Source organism: Lissotriton vulgaris, chromosome 11 (assembly GCF_964263255.1).
Source record: "Lissotriton vulgaris chromosome 11, aLisVul1.2, whole genome shotgun sequence".
NCBI lineage: Eukaryota > Metazoa > Chordata > Amphibia > Caudata > Salamandridae > Lissotriton > Lissotriton vulgaris.
The window spans coordinates 130278388-130303731 of NC_141699.1; positions in this window are offsets into that span (position 1 = coordinate 130278388).

A 25344-nucleotide genomic window follows, 5' to 3' on the forward strand; every position below is an offset into this window, starting at 1 on the left:
GTAGATTTTGCTTGTGGAAAAAATGTGTTTCGGCTGTTACAAATATATCCAGATAACAGAACCCTTCTGTCGATATTGTCGCTTCGCATTCAGCTGGTAAAACTGGCGCTGGTCCATGGAGTAAAAATATTACTAACCTGGACCAATTAATAGTATACCCTGAGTAACTTACATAGCTAGAACAGGTCTGGAGTATCCTATTAATGGAGGTGCGAGGGGACGCCACATACAATAAGATATTGTTGGCATAGAGTGAGATTCTGTCCTCCCATTCGTTTGCCCACTTTAACCTGCATATCAGCGGGTCCCCACATATCCAGCTTGCCAGAGGCTTGAGAATAAGGGCGAATATTAGTTGGGACAGTGGGCAACCCTGTCTCATTCCGTGGCGTAGTGTAAAGGTCTTTGACGTGTGCCTGTTCACTACCACCTGCTCAAGCAGTGCAGCATATAGGAGTCAGATCCAGTCGATATACGCCTTCCCTAGGCCCATCCGCTCCAGGACAACGAACATATATATAAGCCGTGCGGTAATCTAAGGACACTATGTCCGCGCTTTCTTGGATTGTATCTTTTCCAGCGAGCATTCCATTTAGCCGGTGCAGATTCAGTGCGGTTTTCCTGCTCAGCATAAATCCGGATTGGTGTGGATGAACCAGCTTCGTCATCACGGGGAGAAGCCTCAAAGCTAGTATTTTGGAAAAAATGTTGACTTCTACATTGAGTAGGGATTTAGGACGGTACAAGGTGTAATCCTCAAAAGGCTTATCTTTCTTGTATATCACAACTATGGATGCCACTCTTTGGTCTCTGTGCAATGCCCCCTCTTTTTTACTCCCAAGATACGTATTGAGAAGGTGGGTACTTTAGTAGCCATCACTTTAAGGAGCTCAACTGGGAGGCCATTTGACCCCATGGCTCTCCACGATTGTAGGCTGAGTATGGCTGTGACAATTTAATCGGCAATAAGATTAGCCTCCAACAATTGCCGATCCTCCGGGGTCAGTGTTGAGATCTATATGTAATTAACTCCCTTGACTATTCTTGTGTAGCAGTGGCCACAGGGGAATATAATTGAGCAACCTATTATGTGAATCCCTCTGCTATGATTTGGTGCTCAAATGTCAATGTCCCATTATGCTTGTACCACTCTGATCCATCGCTCAGGTCTACCGCGCCTATCTAGCCATGCCAGCAGTTTTCTGGCACGGTCCCCCTGTTTGCATATTCTATGCAGTCACAAGCTGTGCTTTACTCTGGTAGACTCAGTGGCTAGTTCTCTGTATTCTTTCCTTTAGTGTTTGGTCCTACTCTTTCCTATGTCCCATGGCTAGGGATAGTGCCCGGCCCTTTATCACTGTCTTATAGGCTTCCCAGATAGTCTGTGATGACTGGACTGATCCTACATTTTCCAGGAAATAATTGTCAGTGTCTTTTACAAGGGTCATTTAACCGAGTCACATGAAATAGGGGGAATAAAGTGAAAAATTAAGGAAAGGGGTCAGGGTAGAAACACCCTGACCCCCCTAAGCCATTTCACAGGGTCCTAAAACAACCCCCAGGGCCCAAAAAAGCATTTTGTTTTTTTAAAATCGTCCGAATTCGCACTGGATGCACGAATCCGGCTGAAATACTTTTTCAAAAACTGAAGCGCTTCGTTTCTTAAAGCCCCCGCGTGGGCCAGGTCCCGGAGGCAATGCAAATGAATTTGCGGGGGCCCCCTCCCCAGCCCCGGGGACCGCCACCTCCCAGGGACTTTCTTTAATTATATGGAGCACTGTTTAATTATATGCGAGGGCCTCAGGTCACCCAAACCCCGGGGACCACCACCACCCCGGGGCTTAATTAAGAAAATGAAAGTGTGGGGGGCACGTGCCCCACCACACTGCCCCAGGGACCACCACCTCCCGGGCACTGTTTATTCAAATGCAGGGGTCCGGACCCCCAGGCCGCAGGGACCACCACCTCCCCCGGGCTTTGAAAATGATGGGGGGGCCACATGGCCCCCCTCCTGAAGCCCTCAATGGCCATGAGGACCACCACCCCTCAGGGCCGACTCCTGGAATGTCCCCGGCTGCCCACCTCTGGCAGGGCAGGAGCACGGCTCCCGCCCTGCCATAGCAAACTCTGCTTTGGTTTGTTGAAGCGAGAGCAGGAAAACCTGCTCGCACTTCAACAAAGCAAAGCAGGATTGCTTTTGAGCAAGGGGAGGTGCATGACAGCAGCTCCACTTGTTCAAAAGCAATGCCGGCTCCCATAGGAGGCAGGGAGCTGGTGGAACTGTGGGGGCATTGGGGCTCCCTCATGGTCCCCAACGCTAAGGGCCCGCCCTGGGGGATGTGTTCCCTGGGGCCAGGAGTGGTCCGGGAGGGGGGCAACGTGGTCCCCCTCCCTTTTCTTTAAAAAAAAGAATGGCCAGACCTTGTGGAATGGGGTCCCCAGGCCTGAAATTGTCATGGGGAGGTGGGCTGCGGACCCCCTCCCTCAAAAATAAAACAATTAATGGCCAAGCCCTGGGGGATGGGGTCCCCGGGGCTAATAGAGGCCCAGGGAAGGGGGGGCCATGTGGCCTCCTTCCCTGTAAATATTTCAAAAAAGAAGAGGCTATGCCCCGGGGGATGGGGTCCCTGGGGCCAAAAGTTGCCCAGGGAAGAGGGGCAACGCCGCCCCCTTCCCTTTAATTATGTAAAAAAAAGGAGGCCATGCCCAGGGGTATGGGGTCCCTGGGGCCAAAATTGGCCTCAGGAGGGGAAGGGGTCCCGTGGCCCCCTTCCCGTGTTTTCTTTTTTTAAAAAATTGGTCAGGCCCTGGGGATGGGGTTAAAAGAACTCCAAAAATAATAAAAGAAGGTGGGCCACAGAGCGCCTCTTCTAAAAAAAAAAAAAAAAAGCTGGCATCACGCCGGAGGCCCCGCCCCCTCCCTGCACCACTGTGCAAATGCGCCCCCTGGCGCGTTGTAAGATTGGATATTAGGTCCCCATGAATACTGAAGGTCCCTAGGAGCCAACTAACCCACCAGGTACCTCCAGTAAGTGCCACATGGCTGGTTTGCAGAGAGGTAGTCCGAGGCTACACCCCTTTTTACACCACTATGCAAATGCGCCTCTTGGCGCACTGCTGGTGGGTGATGAGGTCCTCTTGTGTCCTGAGGACCTCAGGACACAAGTGAACTTCATCCTCCATGCAGCAGTTGATGTAGCGAGGTGAGAAACAAAATTTTGTATACCGCTCGTGAAGTCACTTTCTCATAATGGTATGCGCTGCAACACAGTGTGCCAGGAGCCGTGTTTGCAGAGTGGTGTAAAAAGGGGGTGTGGACTCAGACCACTCTCAGCAATCCAGATGTGTGGCGCTTACTGGAGGTACCTGGTGGGCTAGTTGACCCCCAGGGACCATCAAAAATGAAGGGGGATTAATACTCCAACTTAGAACTCTCATGTAGGCACGTTTGAGAGTGGTGGGGAGATGGAGCGTGGCCTTTGTCCATCTCTCAGAAATACCTCTGTGTGGGGCTTACTGGAGGTAAAACGTAGACTAGTTGCTATGAGAACTTAGCAATCCTGCTGTGTGGGACTTACTGGAGGTAATAGGAGGGGTAGTTGGCCCCCAAGGTTGTCGTTGGGGGCCAACTACCCCTGTTGATACCTACAGTATGTCCCACACAGTGGGATTGCTAAGACATCTAAGGAGGACATGCTCCCCTTTCTCCACCGCTCTGCAAACACGCCTTCTGGCAGACTACGGGATGGGGGATGGAGTCCAATTTACTCCTGAGTGACTTTGGTGGCCAAGAAGCCCTCTTGGTACCTCCTGTAAGACCTATGCAGCGGAATTCCTGAGCGCTGGTAGGAGGCCCAGCACCCTTTCTTCACCACTCTGCAAACGTGACTACTACTTAAAGAAGCATCTTTCCGCACCTCTGACTTAGAGGTAGTTTTAATCCCCCTGCCCTATTATGTACTAGGGCCTTACAGATGAGGTCATGCCAATCACAGGGGTACCCTAACGCATAGTGTTCCCTAGTGTATGTAGGTGTTTTCACTGCATTCTAAGTGTCTTTTAGGATATCACTGGCTTTAGGCCTAGTTAGTCAGAGTCAGTTACCACCAGTACCCGTCAGCAAAAAGTTGGGGGTACAGGATGACTTTGCAACAAGGCCTCTCTCTGCTCCTCTGTTGGTTCTTTGTGCACATCTCTTGCTGCTGTCTGAATTTTTCTTTGTTTTTCTGGAATTCGGTTGCCTCTTTCTGCATTTCTCTTGCTTTTTTCTGCGCCTTTCTTCCTCTTTCTGCACATGTCCTACCTAGGCCTGGGTGGTAAATTCTATTCCGCTCGTGGAATTTGCGGAATTTGGGTAATTTCGCAATCTTGCGGAGAACGCAGAATTGCCCAAAATTCGGCGATCCGCAGTTTCGTACAATTTTCTGCTTGTTCGCGCTTTCAAAATGTGTGTTTGTGAGATATTTCCCCCAAGCATGCAAATAGCGTTCGCGAACAGGAAAAAAGCATTGCGAAAGGGCGAAACAAGTAATTCCACATGTTCGCAGAACTCTGCGTGCTCAGAGAGTTTGTTACCGTTTCGTGGAGCTTTGCGTAGCGTGACAACGAAAATTCCATCCACCCCTAGTCTTACCTCTGTAGGCATAGTTAGAAATAAGCATTTAAAAAACCTTTGAAATTCACAGAAAAAAACACAGGTTTTATTTACTCAGCATTTTCACCCACTATTTATTAAAACTGCATCAATTTTGTGAAGTTATCAAATGCAACTTTCAAATAAAGGTTCATGAAATATGGAAAAGCTAACTTTGGAAATTTCACGCAAGTAAAAAAGCATGAAAAGAAGCATCCACATGAGGTGTTGTTAGAACTGGGGGTCTTTAGTTGGCAGAGGTAGGTACCACTGTCCAAATAGGGACCCTTGCTTCTAGTCACACTCTTCAGATAACCCCTGCTCACCCCCTTGGTAGCTTGGCACGAGCAGTCAGGCTTATTGAAGGCAATGTGCAAAGTATTTTTACCAACACTCATAGTAACACAGTGAAAACGCCACAAACTGATTCCACAACAGTTTAGAAAAATAAAGGTTTTTAATTTAAACTGCACAAGACCAAAATGACAAAAATCCAACATACACAGTTCAAGAATATGATTTCAAATGAGTTCTTAAGGTTACGTTAAAATAATCCACAGATGCGTCACGTTTTAGCCAACAATACTTTTAGATGCGACAAAAGTTCCAAGTGAAAGCTGTAGCGTTGAAAATCAAGCGATGCGTCACTCCTGAGACCCTGGGGAGTCGATGCGACAAACCCGCTGGACGTAGCGGGCGTGTTGCGGTGACTCCGGTCTGTATGGGGAGAGATGCGATACCTTGCGTGGATTGCGGTGCACAGGTTTCGGTGGAAGCGGCTCGCAAAAGGTACGATGCGGCGATCTTTGGGGCGGTGACGATCTCCGGTGCGGCGACGATGAGCGGCTCAGCGGCGATCTTCTCCTCTCGCGGCCCCTCGATGTGATGGCTCTGCGACGACTCTCGCAGCGACGTCATGCGGTCCGCAAGCAAGCGGTGCGACGATCTCACCCAGTGACGACATGCTCTGCGACGATACTCGCAGCGATGGTAATCTTCCCGCACTGGACTGGTGCGTCCCGCAAGCGAAGGATGCAACGACTCTGGCAGGGCCAACAGGCGCTGCAACTATCTCGGCCTTCCCGGCGGCAGAAATTTCCTCGCACTGACGGGGATGCACTCCGCAAGCGAGCGATGCGTTAAAACTTGCCGAAAGTCTTTAAAATCTTGGTTTCCAGCTTCCCAACACAGGTACAACTTCCAGAGGCACCACAACTGGCCCAAGCACTCTAGGAAGGACAGAACTCTCTCAGCAGAGTTCAGGGAAGCTGGGGGTGAAGTCCTTTTGTTCCTGGGACTTCTTAACAGGGAGCCAGCTCTTCTTCAGGCCCTTGGAGATTCCTTCAAGCAAGGGGACACAGCGCAAAGCAAAGTCCTTCCCCTCTCCTTGGCAGCAAAGCAACTACAGGTCAGTCCAGCAAAGCAACAACAGGACAGTCTTCCTTCTTCATTCTTCCAGCTTTCTCCTTGGCAGAGGTGCCTTCTTGATTCCAGGATGATCTAATTTTCTGTAGTCTGGGGTCCTGTATTTATACCCCTAAAAGTTTTTGTTCCCTTTGTGCAGGAGGGCTCTGAGCCCGGTCTGAACCAGTTCTGGGTTTTCCTTGAGCACTTTGTTTTCCTGGTCTCTCCTTTCTTTTCAGAGAGAGGGTCAGGGTCGTCAGCCACCCAGCAGGAGGTGGAGCCAGCATTGTGGCAGGCAGGCACAGCCCTATTCAGCCCAGGGATGGCCCACTCAGCCTCTGGGAGCCACCCAGCCCCTGTCACTCCCAAACCAGACAGTCAATTTACAAACAGGCCTAGGCACACAGAAAGGTCAGACAAGAGAACAGCCACTTTCTAAAAGTGCTATTCTCAAACAAAGGATTTAAAAAACACTTTTCCTAAAAGATGTGTTATTAAATTCTGAGTTCAGGGATACCAGACTTTTATGTCCTATCTTGCTCCTATGGGAAGATATGAAGGTAACTACTGTAGCCAGCATTCCCCATGATAGCCTATGGGCAAGATAGCCTTACAATAGTGAAAAACAAAAATGGCTGTAATTCACTACCAGAGCATGTCACCTGCACTAGTACATGCTCTACCTTTCACATACACTGCACCCTGCCCAGGGGGGTACCTTAGGCTTTCCATAGGGGTGACCAATGTGTACAGAAAGGGAAGGGTTAGGCCTGGTCAGTGGGGACACTGGCCAGGAGGACATGACAGTTCACAGACTGCACACAGGCACTGCGGTGGCAGGCCTGAGACACCATTTCAGGGCTACACATGTGGGTGGCACAATCAGTGCTGCAGGCCCACTAGTAGCATTTGTATCACCAGCCTTGGCACACTCAGTGCATTTTACTAGGGACTTCTTGGTGATACAAATATGCCAATCATGGATAACCAATTACAATAACACTTTACACAGGGAGCACTTGCACTTTGACACTGATCGGCATGGCAAAGTGCCCAAAGCATCTAAACCAGCAAAAACAAAATCCAGCACAGCGTCAAAAATACAGGAGGCAGAGGCAAAAAGACAGGGTAAACCACACCAAAGATGCCAGGTCTAACAGGTATCATTTGGAAACCTTCTTCAGGACCTTACAGGGGTCGTATTAGAAGTGACTACAACTGCAGCATTAAACAGAAGTTGACAACATATAAAAAGCCACACAGCCTGATGGGAAAAGTTTAATATCCCAAACTGTTCTGAACACTGAAGATTTGAAACCTTTATGCTCAAAATCCTCTCCCTGCACAGCTATCTGTGCTAGTTCAGTGCACAGAGCAGGTGCCATAGTGATTGTAAGGCAGATTCTCTTGCTTATGCACATCACAGCAGTGGTGGCTGCCCCATTGGGGCATGGGGGCGTCACCCTACTGCTTTCTCGCAGTGCGAGAAGGCAGAAACATAAATGGTAATAGCTACCATTTTATGTTTCTGTCTTCTCGCACAGCGAGAAAGCAGAAGTGCCTGGTTGGGGATGGGCGGTCCTGCTCGAGGGCAGGGGGGAGTGGCTTGGCCACTGTTGTGCATACTGACTGACTGGTCGGCCCTGGGGCCGACCAAAAAGTCAGTATGCACAACAGTGGCCAAGCCACTCCCCCATGCCCTCGAGCAAGACCACCCACTCTCTCTTTTTCTCTATGTATGCTGCTGCATGCAGCGCTCTGCTGCACCTCACCAATCACAACGCTGCCAAAGCAGCATTGCGATTGGCGGAGGGGAGGAAGGGAGGCTGCCTTTGCCTTTCTTGATGACGAATTTGCAAACGCAGGACGGCGGGAGTCTGACTCAGGACCCATCGAGAAGTGAGATGGCGCACAACAGTATTGATAAGTTTTATTTTAAATATATGTTTAATTAAACCCCTCCCAACTTCCCCCTATCCCCCGCGATGACCCCATCAACACCCTCCCCCCAAACCCGCCCGTCATGCCGGCCGCGACTGACCTACTTCTTTTGTCATTAATATACAAATGGTTATCACCTAATACTGATGAAAAGAGCTTGACTGGTCCAGTTGGGGAGCACCAAAGTCCTTACTGGGACTACATCACTCCCGGCCCTAGTTGTTGGCGTGTTCCATGATTAATATTTAGGATACAGAGAAACCTAACATATTTAGGGACACAGTCTGAGTGCCTAGTAAACGTGATTGGGTAGAAAGTTGAAGGTGACACCCCAATCAAAATTTCAAGAGACTTTCAAATACCACACTTTTCCTCCCAAAATAATATCGCTAGGTTTTCCTGTAACTACTGTAACATTGCTAGTTTTTGCAGTTCGGGAATGTGGGGTAACGAGTGGTATTAAAATATAATGCTCCTGCTCGTCTTGGTGCACGATTTTGAGATGATGTCGCGCGGCCTCCTGGGCATCCCAGATGGCATCGAGTGCTCCTGCAGGGAGTGACGCACTGCCTCGTGCTTCGTGTGCCAGCCCATAGAGGGGCACAGAGGACACTGATACTTCAGTGAATGCATTTATGGCTGAACATGCTATGTGCATTTTATTCTCAGAATTGGTAGCAAGTTTGCCTTTGATGAGCCGAGTGCTAGCTAGATGTGTGAAGGCAGAATTGTTTTAATGAGAACCTGGATCCGAGGCTGGTAGGGCTCGTGTTTTGGAGGGGAGACCGACGAGGTGGAGCTTTGCCCGGGTTGAGTCTTTAATTTTCGGTCGCCTCACGTTCGTTTGTTTGCAAGATGAGTTTGCTCTGATCCGCGGTCAGTGTTCAAGCCTCGTGGGTCCTTCTAATCTTCCCTTACTTTTAAGTCCTCTCTATTTCTCATGTTTTACAAGCTATTTATTATCCTTCTCCTTCCTTCTCCTGTTGTTTATCTTGTTTAGTCTTTTACACTTTCGTCTGTGGTACAAACTGCTTCTTTATTGACCTTTCCTCGTCCTTCCTCTGGAATTCTGTGACATTAATTCACATTTTTGTCTTTTTTATAATGTCTTCACTGGTGGGGGGGGGAGTTACACATCATCATTGTCAGTTTAACATCTAAATATGGCAATTGGCAAGAGAAAGGTGACCTGTCATGATCAGAGAAGGACCAGCCACTGCACCGCAATATGTGCAGCAGAGTTTTAGTAACTTTATTGTCAACGATGTTTGTGTTAAAACGGAATATTGTAGAGTAGTGGCAAATGCAGCAACTCTACAAATATGCAGAAAACGCGGCAGCTGCAAATTTCTGTACCCTGGTTCTGGTTGAGGGAGAGTAAGTTCATCTTCAAATTTGACTGAGAGGCCCTCGATTGCCAAGTTCATGACGCTGCTATCACTGCCCTAGGTCGTGATGGTTATGCTACAGAAGCCGAGGACAGGCTCTGTTTCATTATATGTAACTCATCTGGTGTGAGTAGAGCACGTGCCTTAGAGGTTTTACATCTTGCATGTCTTAAGGTCGAGTACCACTGAGGGGTTTGGCGGGAGTTGGGGGTGGTGGACGTTACGAAGGGGGGGGGGAGCTTTAGACTGCTTCTACGTGCTAAATGTGTACCCAATCCCAGGTGGACTTCACGCTCATGACGTTCTGGACAACATCTTTTTATCCCCCCCACTGTGCCCAACTCAGGAGTATTGATGTCAGCCCGTTACTAGTGGGACGCTGGCATCTCCTTTTGAAAGGCTCTCTGTGCCTCTCTCAGCAATAGGCCTGTTTAACCCTTGATTGCCCACAAGCAAAAGGGCAAAAAGTCAAGAACATAAGTTTTATTTTTCAATTCAGAAGTTTACATGTACGAGCTACATGTAAAACTTAGGAAGTGGCAACTCTTTCTTTTGTAAAGTTTAACCCATCACCTTTTAATTGGATACTAGCAGCCCGTCCCGACGTTGTCCGGGTATGAATTGCTGCCGGCCAGTAGTATATTGTTTCGTAGGATTTCGTTTTGATAGCATTTCTTATCTGTGACAGGCCTGTGAAACGCTCCGATTCACAGTGCACTGCTGATGCACTTAAGAGTGCGCGTTCAGGGGGGTAGGCCGTAGCCTCCGCATTGGTGTAGGGTGGGGGGAGAGATTTAGTTTTCTTTATTTAGTTTCTATGGGCCTTATTTTTTCTACTTTTCTGCGCTTTCTTAACCTGTTTCGATTCTGAGTCCGCGATCGGGGTTAGTAGGGAGGGGGTGGCGCTGTATGTGGTGCGTAAATGCTGGCTGATGATTTTGTTCTTTACTTTGCACCGCCATATTGCCCGAGGTGTTAACTTCCACTGTTGTTTCTAGCTAAGATGCCGCTTGCCCATGTCGTGAAGCTACTCAGTTCTCTTTAGTTCTTATTCTTCACTGATTTCTCTTTAGGACGGGAAAATAAAAAAAAACTTTAAAAATTAACCTTAAATTCTCCTTCTCCCCGGCGACATGATTCTATCCAGTGTAACGTTCATTGATTGTTGTTATTTCACCTGATGCCGCTGAGGAACTGTATTGCTTGCACCTGTGTTTAAAAGTATCGTGGCCGGCCTGACGGTTGTAGGCCCGTATTTGTTCTTTTATTCATGCACAATAAAGGTTTTCAAAAATTAAAAAAAAAAAAAGAGTGCGCGTTCAGTAGTGTGTGAACTCGAGTTTCCCTACTTTATTTTTCCTTGTAATATTATATAGCGCGAACTCGACAACATGGCATGAGCACAATTTACATTACAGAAGAACACATTCATTCGTGGTAGGCCGGGAAGACAAAGCGATTTGCCTGGAATCACAGGATGTTGAACTGATGCCGAGATTCCAACTTAGCTACCCAGCTCTAAAGTTCGCAGTTCTAGAACTTGTGGCGGGAGGTGTGTCTAAAAGTGTATGTCGTTGCTGGCCATCAATGAGAGAGACCTGTGCATTTTTCAAATGGGTGGTGAAAAAATGTGAGTATGTTGCTGGAGATGTTGACCGCCGTGCCACCAATGTACTTACCGGCGGAGGGTAAACACCCATTATTCCGCAACTTTCTTTCCGCATACCATCACTCCGCATACTTTCATTACAAAAGTACCATGACTCCGCAATGCCATTATAACGCATGGCATTACATTTTATATGCTTTTACCACGCATACATTTACAACGAAATTCGTTGTAAATGCATGAATGGTAAAAGCATGTTTTTTTTAATGTTTGGGTAAGGTAAGTATGGGTATAGGGGTATATGTTTTGGGGTACTGAGATATAGTTTTGGGTTATGGGGCACAGGGGTAGTTTTAGAGTTCAGGGCTAAGTTAGATTTATGGGGTACAGGGGTATTTTAGGGTTCAGGGGTAGGTTTGGGTTTTGGGGTACAGGGTTTTTTAGGGTTCAGGGCTAGGTTTGGGGTACAGGGGTATTTTTAGGGTTCAGGGCTAGGTTTGGGGTACAGGGGTATTTTAAAGGTTCATGGCTAGGTTTGGGTTTTGGGGTACAGGGGTATTTTAGGGTTCAGGGGTAGGTTTGGGTTTTGGGGTACAGTGGTATTTTTAGGGTTCAGGGCTAGGTTTGGGGTACAGGGGAATTTTTTGGGTTCAGGGGTAGGTTTGGGTTTTGGGGTACAGGGGCATTTTTAGGGTTCAGGGGTATGTTTGGGTTTTGAGGTACAGGGGTATTTATAGGGTTCAGGGCTAGGTTTGGGTTTTGGGGTACAGGGGTATTTATAGGGTTCAGGGCTAGGTTTGGGTTTTGGGGTACAGGGGTATTTTTAGGGTTTAGGGATAGGTTTGGGTTTTGGGGTACAGGGTATATTTTTAGGGTTAAGATGGGTTAGTGTTTAAGGGTGTTGGGGTATTTTAAGGAGTAAGGGTGGGTTATGATTATGGGGTGCAGGGGTATTTAAAGGGAGCAGGGTGGGATTATCACATGATATGAGACATGGCATGAAGGGCGGAACGTACCACACACCCCCAGCGTTTGTCACGTCCCCAGCACACGCCCACAGCACAACGCAGACACGCCCACAAGGGACTTCTTTGATGGCATGGTTCTTTTACCTTTTAAATGTATATGGTGGGCGTCTGCATAACCTATGTCCTTCTGCTGCAACTGCCCTTTCCAACGCTGTATTGGGTGTTGTGATTGGTGCTGTGATTCCTGAGATTACCCGCCTCAAAGGTTTGGGCTCTCTCCTTATTATATTAGTATGGATTTCTAAATTCAGAGGTTTAGATGGTAATAATGTGCACAGCTCTGCCCAGACACTTCTAACAGTTGTTGAAATGTCAATAAGAGACTGCTACATCATACACATAACTTGCTGTGCTTAGCCTCATAATTTATCTTATAAATTGGTGCTCCGTTGCTGCATAATTTCCGTGGCCCTGCAAATAAAACCATCCACCATTCCTGACTTTGTCAGATGGCTTTTCAATTTTGACAAAGGCATTGAGTCCATTTGAAAAATCTGCTAGTTCCCCTTGTTAAAACTAGGCCTACCTTTAGAATAGTCCTCCATCACCAGGAGCTTTGAAGGGAGAGAAGGAGCAGGAGCTACATGAGGCTGAAGCTCCATGTGATTTTCTTACGACGGTCAGCATCGTTCGCTACGCTCCCTCGCCATAGGGCGCTCATCCCGAACCGTTACACCCTACCACTTTCAAATGTCACCAGCCGCCACTGCATCACGGTTACAGCTGTACAGTGTTAGTCCAAACCTCGCTAGTGCCGGAGCCCACCAGCACACCTGGGTTTTGCGGATGATTCATGCCCAATCAGTTATTAGGAGCAGTTAGTGGAATCTATAAGAGGGTTTTAGTAAAGTGAATACTAATCCGCTACCAGTTCAAATAACCAACTCATTTCATTTGCTTAAATCACCACCTTGTCCATGGATTTAATCCACCAAGTCAACAACTAAGGGGCATATTTGCAACAGGCAGCAATAATTATCGCTGACCATGCATACCGCATTATTTTCTATCGCTGGAATATTTTGTCAGGCTAGCGTTGTATTAACTATGTTTAGCGCCACGGCAATGAATATTCCAGAGATAGCGCCCCTTTTCCATGGAACATCGCTGGTTTTTCAGCAATGTTCCATGTAAACGGGCGATATGCTTGATAATACAACCCTGTGGTCGTATTACATGAATCCACCTCCCATGTTAAGTATGCCTTAGTAAGAAATTTAACAGACGTTAAATTCCTGCTTTGAGGCATACTGAGCGCGATTAAAATAATCGCTTCCCCGCATTTTAAGTATCGAAAAGCTGCCTTCGCGATATTCACCCATGTTGTTTCCACAGACACGCCTACTTTGCATCTCATTAGTGACGCGAAGTTAGGGTTGCTGGAAACGGGAGCAAAATCAGCAAAACACGTTATAGCGTGTCTTTGCTGATAAGGCGATAAAATTATTGCCGCTTTTCGGCCGAAATTGGCCGCAAAGCGGCGATAATTTTATATCACCACCTTGTTAATATGCCCCTAAATTCTCTAGGACACCACAAATCTTTTGCATTTCACTGGGCTAAAACCATCATCTCATTTTATGGGCTAAAAACAACCATCTGATTACATTGGACTAAAATCACTAGCTCTTTTCACTGGGCTAAAACCACCAACTCATTCCCTACACTGGAACCACACTTATTTCCTGTTCGCAAGCAATCGTAAACAACCAACTCATTTGACTGAGCTAAAACCAACAATGGATGTAACTGGGCTAAGACAATTAGCTCATTTCACTTGTCAAAAACCATCAACCTATTTCTTGGGCTAAAGCAAACAACTGATTTCACTGTGCCAAAACCCCCAACTCATTTCACTGGGCTAAAACCACTGACTCATTTCACTTGGCTAAAACCACCAAATCATTTCACTTGGCTAAAACCACTAACTCTTTTCACTGGCCTACAACCACCAACTCATTTCACTAGGCTAAAACCACCAACTAAGTTCAGTGGGCAAAAACCATCAACTCATTTCACCTGGCAAAAACCACCAACTCATTTCACTGGGCAAAAACCACAAACTCATTTCACTGGGCTAAAATCACTGACTCATTTCACTGGGCTAAAACCACACACTCATTTCACTGGGCAAAAACAACACACCTAGTTGACTGGGCAAAAGCCACCATCTCATTTTAGTAGCTAAACAACCCACTCCTTCTACTAGCATAACATTATTAACTCATTTCAGTGGATTAAAACTACCCCCACTCCTTTTACTTGGATAAAACTGCCAACTCATTTCAGTGGGCTAAAACCACAAACTCATTTTACTGGCCTGAAACCCCAAACTAATTTCACTGGCTGAAAACACTGATCAATTTTACTTGGCCGATACCACAAACTCATTTAATGGGCCTGAAACCACAAACTCTTTTTGACTGGCTTGAAACCACAAACTCATCTCACTGCCCTGAAATCACTAGACTGAAACCACCTCTTTTCACAAGGCTTAAACTATACTCCTTTCACTACATCGAAACTGCTAACTTATTTCACCAAGCTGAAACCACAAACACATTTCACTGGACGAAACTGCTAACTCATTTCACTGGGCTGAAACTTCTAACAAATATGCAATTAAAAAGATGTGATTTATCTTATTACACCTATAAAATACATATGAACTACTCATTTTCAATTAAATATGCTGCACAGTAAAAAAAGTCATATCACCCGCTATATACATTTCCTACATTTCATTATATCCTGCTTGTCAAATTTTTCTACACCACAAATAACCTCCATTGAACCGCTTCACAAGCTGCATTTTGTAGGAGGTTCAGTAGAGCAGAGTAGTACTGCTTACGTGCTACAAAATGTAATTGACAAACATATGTACAGAGACCTCCGCCTCCCCTACTGTTTCTATCCAGGGATACGCACATATAAACCTATGTTTTATTAGAACATTGGAATGTTGGGAGCTCCATTGCAGACAATGGAGTGCTCCCTGATTCTACGGGCCAGTAAAGGCCCGCAGAGTAACACTCCAATGTTCTACAAAGGCTTCTCGAAGCTCGAGGGGTTTTATATCCCCTCGAGCTCCGAGAACCCTTGTTTAATTTGTTAGAACATTCTGCCCTCTAATGGCAGAATGTTCTAATAGCCTTATAGCCCTTCGTAGCAGGGCTATAGCGGCAATTAAATTCCCGCTGACTCGTTAAAGGCCCGAACCGAATTAAATTCCTGCTGACTCGTTAAAGTCCCTCGCCTTCGGCTCGGGGCTTTAACGATTCAGCGGGCCTATAATAGCCGGTACAGCCCGCTACGGCGGGCTATAAGGCTATATTAGAACATTGGAATGTTGGGAGCTCCATTGAAAACAATGGAGTGCTCCGGGTTTATAATGGCTGGTATAAGCCTGGAGCTCCAACATTCCAATGTTTCTTTGTTCACAGCTCTGGCTGTGAACAAAGGCTTCAGGGAGCCTTAGGGGATTCCAATCCCCTCAGGCTCCCATAAGGCTTTGTTCTTTTTTGTTTGAACATTCTGCCCTCTAGTGGCAGAATGTTCTAATAGCCTTATAGCTCTTCGTAGCTGGGCTATACCGGCTATTAAAGTCCCTCTCCCTTGTTAAAGGCCGGAGCCGAACGCTGGAGAGGGCCTTTAATAGCCGGTATAACCCTCTACGGCGGGCTATAAGGCTATAGTAGTAAATGAGGGAGGAACAAGGGGGAGTGGTTAAAAAATGGGGACTATTTACTACAAAATGGGAGGTTCAAGGCAAATTGAAGGAGTTGATTAGGGAGTTCCTGACATTCGGTATTTAATGCTGTAAATAATGATTCTGCGATACACAGTAAAAACTCATAATCAGTTTAATTTAACATGTGTTATTTGCCAAACCCTGTGGAATCAGCATTACCACTGCTGAGTCACCAATGCTATTTTTGGTGGGTTGTGAAAGTCCTGATGTAGGTGTAAGTAATATTTATTATAATTGGCCCTGTATATGCATTAGTGCAAAGGTACTCAACAATATTCCTAAGTAAAACAAAGCCTTGCAAGTATTACCAAGCAAAAATGAAGGTGAAGCTTCTAGTATTTGTTGCTGCTGTTTTATTACTACACAAAACTATTTCAACAGAGAATGTGCTCACTGCACGTGAACATGCAAACCATACCACTTGTGTATGACTTTCACACATATATTGAGTAAACCCGGGCGGATAACTCCACTCCTCCTGCAGAGTGTGCAGAGATTTGCCTCCTCCACATTCCAGGGAGAAGGCAAATTTCCACACACTTTGCAGCGGAGCGGAGTTAGCCAGCCCCCCTCCACCCCTCCTATATTAACAAGTTAATTCTACATTACTTAAAAGTAAATTAAAACCATTTACCTGTACTGTGGCGTCCCCGGGCTTCCCTTCTCCTCTTCCTCTCCATCTGGGAAATCCTTTAGAAAACTGCGCAAGCGCGCATGCGAGCATGCGCATTTCTCACGTTTGGGTATAAAAAAAAGGGGGAAGATGAGGCAGATATAGATGGCCAAATGGATCCTTTCTGTGACATATCATCCTAGTACTCTCTTAAATAGATGTTTTCCTTTAATGTTAATGCATATATACCACTGCACAGAATGTTTGCTCTAGGTACTAAATCAATGCGGCAGTCGTGTGGACAATGAGGTGGTAGAACAGAGGCCTTCACTTTATTGAAGACTTCTCTTAAGGAATGATATCAGGCAGGTAACTCAGGCAAATTGGAGTCAGTAGTCACAGCTATGCGTTGTAATGGGGCCTCACTATTCAGACAATGTAATTTTCAAAAATCAGAATGAAAGACAGGTAATGGCCTCTCCTTTTTATATCTGGGTCATGTTTCATCAACCAAGGAAGTCCTACGGTTGCTTGAAAGCGAGGAGAAGAAATAACATCAAATTGGATAGCTTCACAGTGACTATTATGCATGTGAAGTTCCAATTCTTTAGTGGAATGAGTGACAGGTCCTAATTTCATGTGGCCCCATCAATAGTCTTTACTATTTCTGTTGTTTTTTTTGGTTTAACTGGTATTTCTATCCTTTCAACTCATGTAGAGTCTATAAAGTTCCCAGTTGCTCCTGAATCTAGCATGATCTGAACCCCTACAGATTTATTTACCCAACTCACTTGAGCAGTAAAGAAAAAATGGTGCAGCTGGAAAAAGGCATAGTTCTGACTTAGAAGTTGGGAGACCTTTAAACCTGACCTACAGAGCAACCTGTCTCCACCTTGCTCGGGCTTAATAGTTTCTTGACTCTGTACGCCATTTTGGTTTAACTGGGCAGTCTCAGAAGAAATGTGTTGCTTTGCCACCGTATAAATAGCTTACTGTCCCTCCCTCTTTGTCTTTCTTCAGCACTCAAAGGCCCTTTAATACTACCTATCTGCATAAGTTCAGGCTCACCAATATTTATGTGCGGATCTGGCTTCTTTTCTTCATACGTGAGGAACTTGGTCTCTGGGCGTCCCTTTTCACGTTTACGCTGGTGCAGTCAGGGATCTAATTTAACCACTAAATCAATCAATGCCTCGCAGGAGTCAGGAGAGTCTACGACTTGGGCTCATATGTCTTTTAGTTCATCCTTTAATCCTTGGTAGAAAAGAGCACTGTGGTTGGCCTCAGGCCATCCTGCCTTAGTAATCAGCCTCTTAAAACCGTAGATATAGGTCATGAGATCCTTTGACCCTTGATTACGATTCAACAATTCAGTGTCAATGAACTGCATAAATGAATGTCTGTCGAACAATCGTCATAACTGCCCTTTTTTTCCTTAAGTGCCACCTTTGTCTGCCGACAAGTGTTGGCTGCGGGGCTCGCGCTGGCGGGCTCTGTCCCGAGGCCGGCCGACATGAGAGTTGGCGGGCAGGGCTCGTGTCAGGTGCCGCGGGCGACCTCCGCAGTGTGGCTGTCTCATAACAAAAGCAATGGAAATTTCCCTTTGATGGCTCCTCAACACGTAATCGCAGTGCCATAAGGTGATGTTTTCTTTTGTCACTGCAAATGAGACACAAGTTAAATGTGGGTCTTTTTTCCAGAAATGCCACAGGCTTTACTTTGAAGGAATTTGTAGTGCTAATGCGTGGTAGTGCCAGGAGGTTACCCCGGAAAATGTTTTGTTTGCAATGAAGAATACTAGGCTGTATTCTTTCCAAATCCTTGTGACAAAGATAGAGAAAGTGACATCCAATTTTTAAAGTTTTCAGTTGTATTGACCGCTTTCTCACGCCATTTTGCATCCATCCGAAAAGTGCTTGAAAAAATTAAGGCCATTATCCCAAATGGGGTAACCCTATATAATCAGACGGACCTGGGTATCATGTAGTACAGGAGAACAGTGGTCCTAGACTAATGTAACTAACAATTCAGACAACTTTTTAACTTCGGCACATGAAATCAAAGGCACATAGAGAAATTAATTACTTCAAAGATCGAGAGAGGTTGATAAACCAAATTTATTTATTCAACCATTTGGTATTAAATATACATTATGATTCACTACTAAAATGCAGTTATACGGTTACACGGGTATCACAACAGAAAAAGAGCGCGAAAAAGGTAGTGCTCAGGTGAAAAAGATGAACAAGAGAAGGAAACAATAGTAGCAGCATAAAAAGTCCGTTTTTCCTATGTTTTGCAAAAAAGGGGAGCCAAACATGAGTTTTTGGGCGGTCTCCCTGGAAAACACAGGCCTACCCACATATACACAGTTGTATATAAAACGTTATTCAGACTGTTATTATTCACAGTGTATACATCATCTGTGCATCTTGTGTGGGGTGGTCAGATGTAAGGTGTAGGCCTATTCGGGGGCGTCGACGTTTCGACCCTGGTGCTTAAGGGTGATTGGGGTCCTCAGCGGCGGGTCTTCCCCAGGACGGGGGTGGGGGGGTATCAAAACAAAGTCAGATGAGTGCCAATCAAATTGGTCATTCAAGTAAAACGACTCATTGTTCCAATGCATACGTCATTGAAGGAGAAAAAGCCATTCCCAAACAGCCGCCGTTAATGAATACACGGTACGGGCATCTGGCAAAGGGAACAATACAGGAAATCCCTTCGTGTCTCTTATGAGTAGACTGGTGGCTCTGTGAATCTTCCAACAGGACGTGGCATAAATCGCGCGCGCGATCGCGACGCATTGCTGTTTTCTCGCAGCAATGCGTCACTTTTAATAAATGAGGCCCCAAGGATCTAGGTAAAAAAGTGTATGATGAAATTTATTTTTCATGTTATCAATAACAACATTTCACCTACAAAACGGAACAATATATCAGTTTTAAAGTCCATCAATGAATTCTACTACAGATATCTGACCTGTGTTTCAGCCACGGTCTCCCTGCATGAACAGCCTTTGGCTCTCTCCTGTCAGTGGTCATGGAAACCCTGGTCCCTGGCCGGCAGTCGCCACATTCTCTGCTGGCGCAGTCGTTCACACATGAATTGCCATAACACTCTTTTAAAATAAGAGACACTAAATTCAGTAGTAGCAGATGATCCAAATTACCCCGCAAAATATAACTTAAAAAAAATGCCCTAATAAGGGTAGCACTTGAGATAAAAATAACCTTTCCCATGTGGCATCTCAAAGATCAGTCTTAAGTTAGATAATGCAAGGTTGGCTGACTGTCACTAAAAGGATTTGGGGTTTTCCTGTCTTCAGCGGCTCTAAAGACGTAGAAAAACTGTTGCTTCATATCTAGGATGACTAGATCTTGAGAACCAAAATCCGGGACATTTTGGAAAATTAGAAGAAGGACTACAATTTTTCATCACGCAGTGACGTAGAATGACAGCTCTCATCAACATAAGACCACAGAAGATGCATTAACCTCTTCCATGCTCATGACGGTTCCCGGCCATCATGAGTCACGGTGGGCGTGTGCCCATGACGGCCGGGAGCCGTCATAACCACTCCCGCGATCGGTATGTCTAGCACTGCAGCAGAATTCGCGACGCAGTGAAGATGTTAAGAAAATAATAAATTGTAATTTCTACAACCAACAACATAGCTATTAATTAAATTGCTTACTTATAACAGTCGCTAACTAGCACAGTTTTAGAACACCCAAAAAGTGCCTTTCCCTGTTTTCAGTCGACCCCTTCTAAAAACCATACATAAGCCAAAATTGCCAAAATCTGCTGGGACAGCTGGTGAAAAACTGGGACTGTCCAGGCAAATCCGGGACGTCTGGTCACCCTTTTCGCATCTGCCTATAGTCCTTTGCTGTACAGAGCGAGTTGCTCGTCTGAGAGTTGTCACCCTCAACGCATTAAGGTTAACACCAAAGCTGTCAGTCATGGCTGTGTTTATAACGAGCCATGATTGAGAGCTCTAGGGTTGAGGGGCTGAAGGCTGTGCGAGTTACAGTGCTTGTCAGTGGGAAATCAATAAACAAAATGAAAATGTACCCCTGCATGCACTGACTCGCCTCCTCCAGTCCTTAACTCCTAGTGCTTCAGTTCCTTGACGTCTGCAGCACTTCCTCACTCCAATCCGGATGCTGGTCTCATGTAGCTGATCATGTTCAGCAGCATGAAAGCAGCACCAGGAATGGGTGGAGTGGGCTGCCTCGACACTCCTACAGGCCCTGGGGACCTCTTCCTACTCTTCACTCAGTTGTCTTGGACAGCTGGGTGGAAGGGATTACACTACACGTGTCAGGCTGGCCAACGCAAGACAGCCATTCAAAATGACATGCCCGGTGTAAACCATTTTATATTTTGCCTTTGTGGCATTGACAGCAGGGGGGTGACTCTCTTCTGCTGTACTGAATGGGCCGTCACTGCTGGTGAGAACTCGGTTTGAGTACCAGCTTAGGTTCAACATTAGGCCTAGGCCTGAAATTCCGCTCCACTCTCGCAGTTTGAGGAGTTTTTCTCACTGTGCGTAGTGCACGGAATTCCAAAATCTCCGCTCTGCAAAGAGAAGCAGAGTTTTTTCCTCACTCACCAATGTTAAGTTGGTGAGCACGAGTGTGGAAAATCTTACTCCAGATCATCTCCCAAAGGGGTTTCTCAACACAGGGGGTTGCGGATGGCAGCTACTGCTTGCGTTGAGAAATCTTCTGTTTGTGTTGATGAAGCTGCTGCTCGGGTAGAACATCTACTCAAGCCGAGAAAGAAGCAGTGGCATTTGCACTGCCCATGGTGCCATTCACGCTTATTGTCCAGTACGGGACAAATATCCAGCACTAAAACTCCGTGCGAATGACAGGACTTAATGCACTCTGCCGCTTGCAGAACTCTGCATGCGTGGTTGAGTTTTTTGGTCTGTACATGGAACTAACTCCGCAAACTCTGCCCAGGCCTACTCAATATCCTCTGATTCTAGGCAAATCACTTAGGGGTTGATTACAAGTTTTGTAATTCAGGAACACCGCATTCAAGAAGGTGGTCTGACCGGCCAATTATGAACATGGTTGTAGGACCGCCACAAGACCGCCACCACCAGCAAGATCCTGGATCCTGCAACCCCACCATGAAAAGGTCGGCAGGGGGCAGGGAAGGGGCCCAAAACAGGGCCACCAGGTGCTTTTGATAGAGCGCGCAGTTCACCCAGGTCACTAGTTTACCAATTTCCACGCACTGGGCCCCGGCGTGCATAAGATGACTGAGTTTGCATGAACCGGGTGATTTTTACACGCTACTATGAGTAATTCAGGGGGTGACTCTCTCACCACTCACTATACATGTACCTGACTTACCACAGGCACATTACTCCTGATGGATCAGGAGCTAGCAGGGAACAGGTGACAAGATTCCTAACAGAGCAGAAATACCTTACACATTCAGTACATTTAACGACACTTGGTGATATGTAATGACCACAGACACCTGATGGGGTTTCAAAAGTTTATATGAAGTAAGTTTTAGAGTGAATATGCCATGAGTAACAGGCAGATACAAATCAGAACATCAACGATCAAGATCAAAACCAAAATGTAGCTATGGATTAAGGCAAACACCATAGAGTACTAAGGAATACTACAGGGTATGCGCATTTGGGAACATGCTAATCAGTACGAACTTTAAACTAAGGCAGAGTGAATGAAATGGGTCCAATATGAGTACTTAATATTCGTGTTCTAATTACTAACTCTAAGCTATCTTCACTAAATTCACAGCAACCATACTAAAGGGAAGGGATAATGGAACAAGCTAAAATATGCAATCAGTTTTAATAATCTCCTATAGGTAGGGGGGAAAGTGGAACATCACTAACAAACAATTTCATAAACAGTCACTTTCGAAAAAGGTGATAGGAAAATATCACAGGCAAGAGTGCTTTATTAAGAAGAGGAAACGTAAGAGTATAGTTAGACAGACACCCACACATATATTTACCTAGGACAGAATGAGGACTAACCCTGGCCACGGGTCAGTATGGGAATAGGCGGGGACAAGGACCCTCAAGGATTCGGAATGCCAGTAGGCGAGCAGGTACAGCTCAAGGACAGTCAGGACAGGATACCCCTCAGGTTTTGGGTCAGGACTGGGCTCGTCAAAGGGCACGACCAACACCTGCAGCTTCTGATGCAACGCCTGCGTTACTCCCCTTCTGCACGGAATCCGCCAGTAACCCCGATTGGGTTTTCGAATCTCCCAGCAAAGTGCTTCGCCAGCACTTAAGACTATTTCCACCCCTTGGAGTTTGTGGAAAGTGCGGACAGAGTGCTCCGCAGCGCTCTGTATCAATCACCTATAGAGTTTGTTGGGTCAGTGACAGGTCAGCTACTCGGACAAGTCGGACAATTTTTTCTAACTAAACTAGGCTAGTTATACTCTATTTGGACACCCAGACCACCCACAAATGTTGCAAGTGACAAGGTCCCATCTTTCGATTGGTCAAGAGAGGTGGTTAGGTCATTGTCACCTCCTAAATTTTGCGTTCCCATGTCTTAATATTCAAATGACAGTACCCACCCCTTAAATTCCTGTTCCCAGGCATACGTGTAGAAGAGGACAATAGAGCATACAGTAGAAAGAAACAAATGTAGCATTTCAGGTGAAATTCAGCTTCTCCTCTCTGGGTTATGGGGCAGGTTCCCAGGAGCATCTCAGCTTCGGTAGCCAGCTGGCTGATTTCCACAGATGCGAGGCCCAGTCCTCTTGTCAGGTGACCAGGTCCACATGGGCTTCTAAAATGGCGCAGCTTCCCAACTCCCAGGCCCCCAGATACGCGGTACATGAAAAGTAAGCGAAAACAAATTAGAAACTGTCAGGCCTTTCGTCGTACCTCCTCAGGATTGGATTGATGCTAAATAGGGGCCCACCTCTAGATCGTCCCAAGTCTGGCTTTGTGTATCACAGACTATTAAGGAGATCAAGCGGGGGAAAAGAGAAGGTAGTCCGGAGGGGAACAGCTGGGCAACTGGAGATGGACACCTGAAAAATATATAAAGCAGGGAATCAATGGAAACTTCGCTTTCTGCCTCAACAACTCTCTGCTACTAAGCGTTATGGTTGACACCCACCTGAAGAGTTATACAGGTGATAAGGAAGAATGAGTGACAGACCAAGCGTTTTCTCAATCCCCAGGCATTCCTGTTTAAAGATATAAAGAAGACCATGAACATGCCCCTTCCTTCCCTCCCCTATAAGATATCCAAAGCATTAAAGGAAAGCAGGACATTCATAACCTACCCAATGACAACGGGAAGGGAACCTGGATGCCAGTGGGGAATAACCTTGACTGTTACTATGTAAAGAAATGATATTCTTTCCCCTCCGTTTTTTACAGTGTAAGATAGTACCAGCCGGTACTCTGAACGCCCTAAAAGTATCCCAACCAGCACGGGAGTCAATTAGGGTGTCTTCCAGTAAGGAATGTCATGAACATAAATGTTGCCCAGCCCAAAAGCATGAAATGAGGAGAGTGGCGTAACTCCCCGGCAGATACGTCTCTGCAGAGAAATCTCGGTGCCACTCCTCCTCTAAGTACGCAGACACTTAGCTTCAGTGTCCGACCCAACCTCCTAACTCGGCCGAGTTGGAGATAATGTGCCAACAACCTTTTTCAAGTACAGTATCAGAAAACAGAACCCCACTAGATCCGTGGGAAAAACCTGTATCCGGATTTGGTAACCAGCGAGGTGGGCGCTTCCAAAGCCCCTCCGTGTAATCGAAACCAGGCGATGAGGTGCCGAGTAAGAAACCCGGGGAATCAGCAAACCGGAACGGGCGCTTCCTAAGCCCCACCTAATAATCCAGCGTCAGAGAAAACTTTCCAGAGTGAGCTTCCTGCAACTCCTCTGGACCAACGAACTCCAAGAACAAGAAACACGAACCTCCTGTTAGACCGCCAGGAACGAATAATCGGCAATGTGTGTACTGTGAACGCTGGGATATCCTGGTTCCTGGTCGCGCATCGTCATTCGGACGCTCCGCGCTAGGAACCATGGGAAATGTAGTTTTTGGTTCGTTCTGAATCAATGTGTATTGCAGGCAGTGATTTACCGGAGGTCGGGAATTCCTGACAGAACACCCCCCCCCCCCACAAGATTCACTGACTGCCACCAGGTTTACCTGGATGAGACAGATGGAATCTCTTCACCAATAGAGGGGCGTGTACAGCACCCGCAGGTTCCCAAGAGTTCTCCTCAGGCCCATACCCTTTCCAGGCCACCAAGTATTGGAGCTGACCCCTCACCTTGCTAGAGTCCATGATACCCTTCACCTCGTACTCAACATCCTGCTGCACCCTCACCGGTTCAGGGGGCTTTGAACGAGGACCCTTCGCGGGTTTAAGCAGCGACACATGGAATACCGGGTGAATTTTGAAATTACTGGGAAGGCACAATTTCACAGCCACAGGGTTGATGTGACAAAGCACCTGGTAAGGGCCAATAAACCTAGGGTTGAAAACACTATACTTGCGAAAGTGAATATTCCTAGTGGACAACCACACCCAATCACCTTTATTGTACAGAGGACAGGGCCTACGGTGTTTATCAGCCTGTGCCTTGTATTTCAATTTGGCCTTCTCGAGATTTCTCTTTGCCAGTAGTACGGTTTTCCGCAATTGAACCAGCCTTGTCTGCAACTGAGGGATTTTGACTTCGGAGGACGGGACACTCAACGGGGCGAACCTAGGGTGAAACCCATATGTGCAGAAGAACGGGGTGTAGGAAGTAGAAGAGTGTGCAGCATCATTATACGAAACCTCTGCAGTCCACAACCAGTCAACCCATGCCTCAGTAGTAGTGTCAACAAAACATCTCAAGTATTGCTTGAGCGTTTGGTTTAACCTTTCGGTCTGACCATCTGTCTGGGGATGAAAGCTTGTGGATAAGAAGGATGTTATGCCTAACCT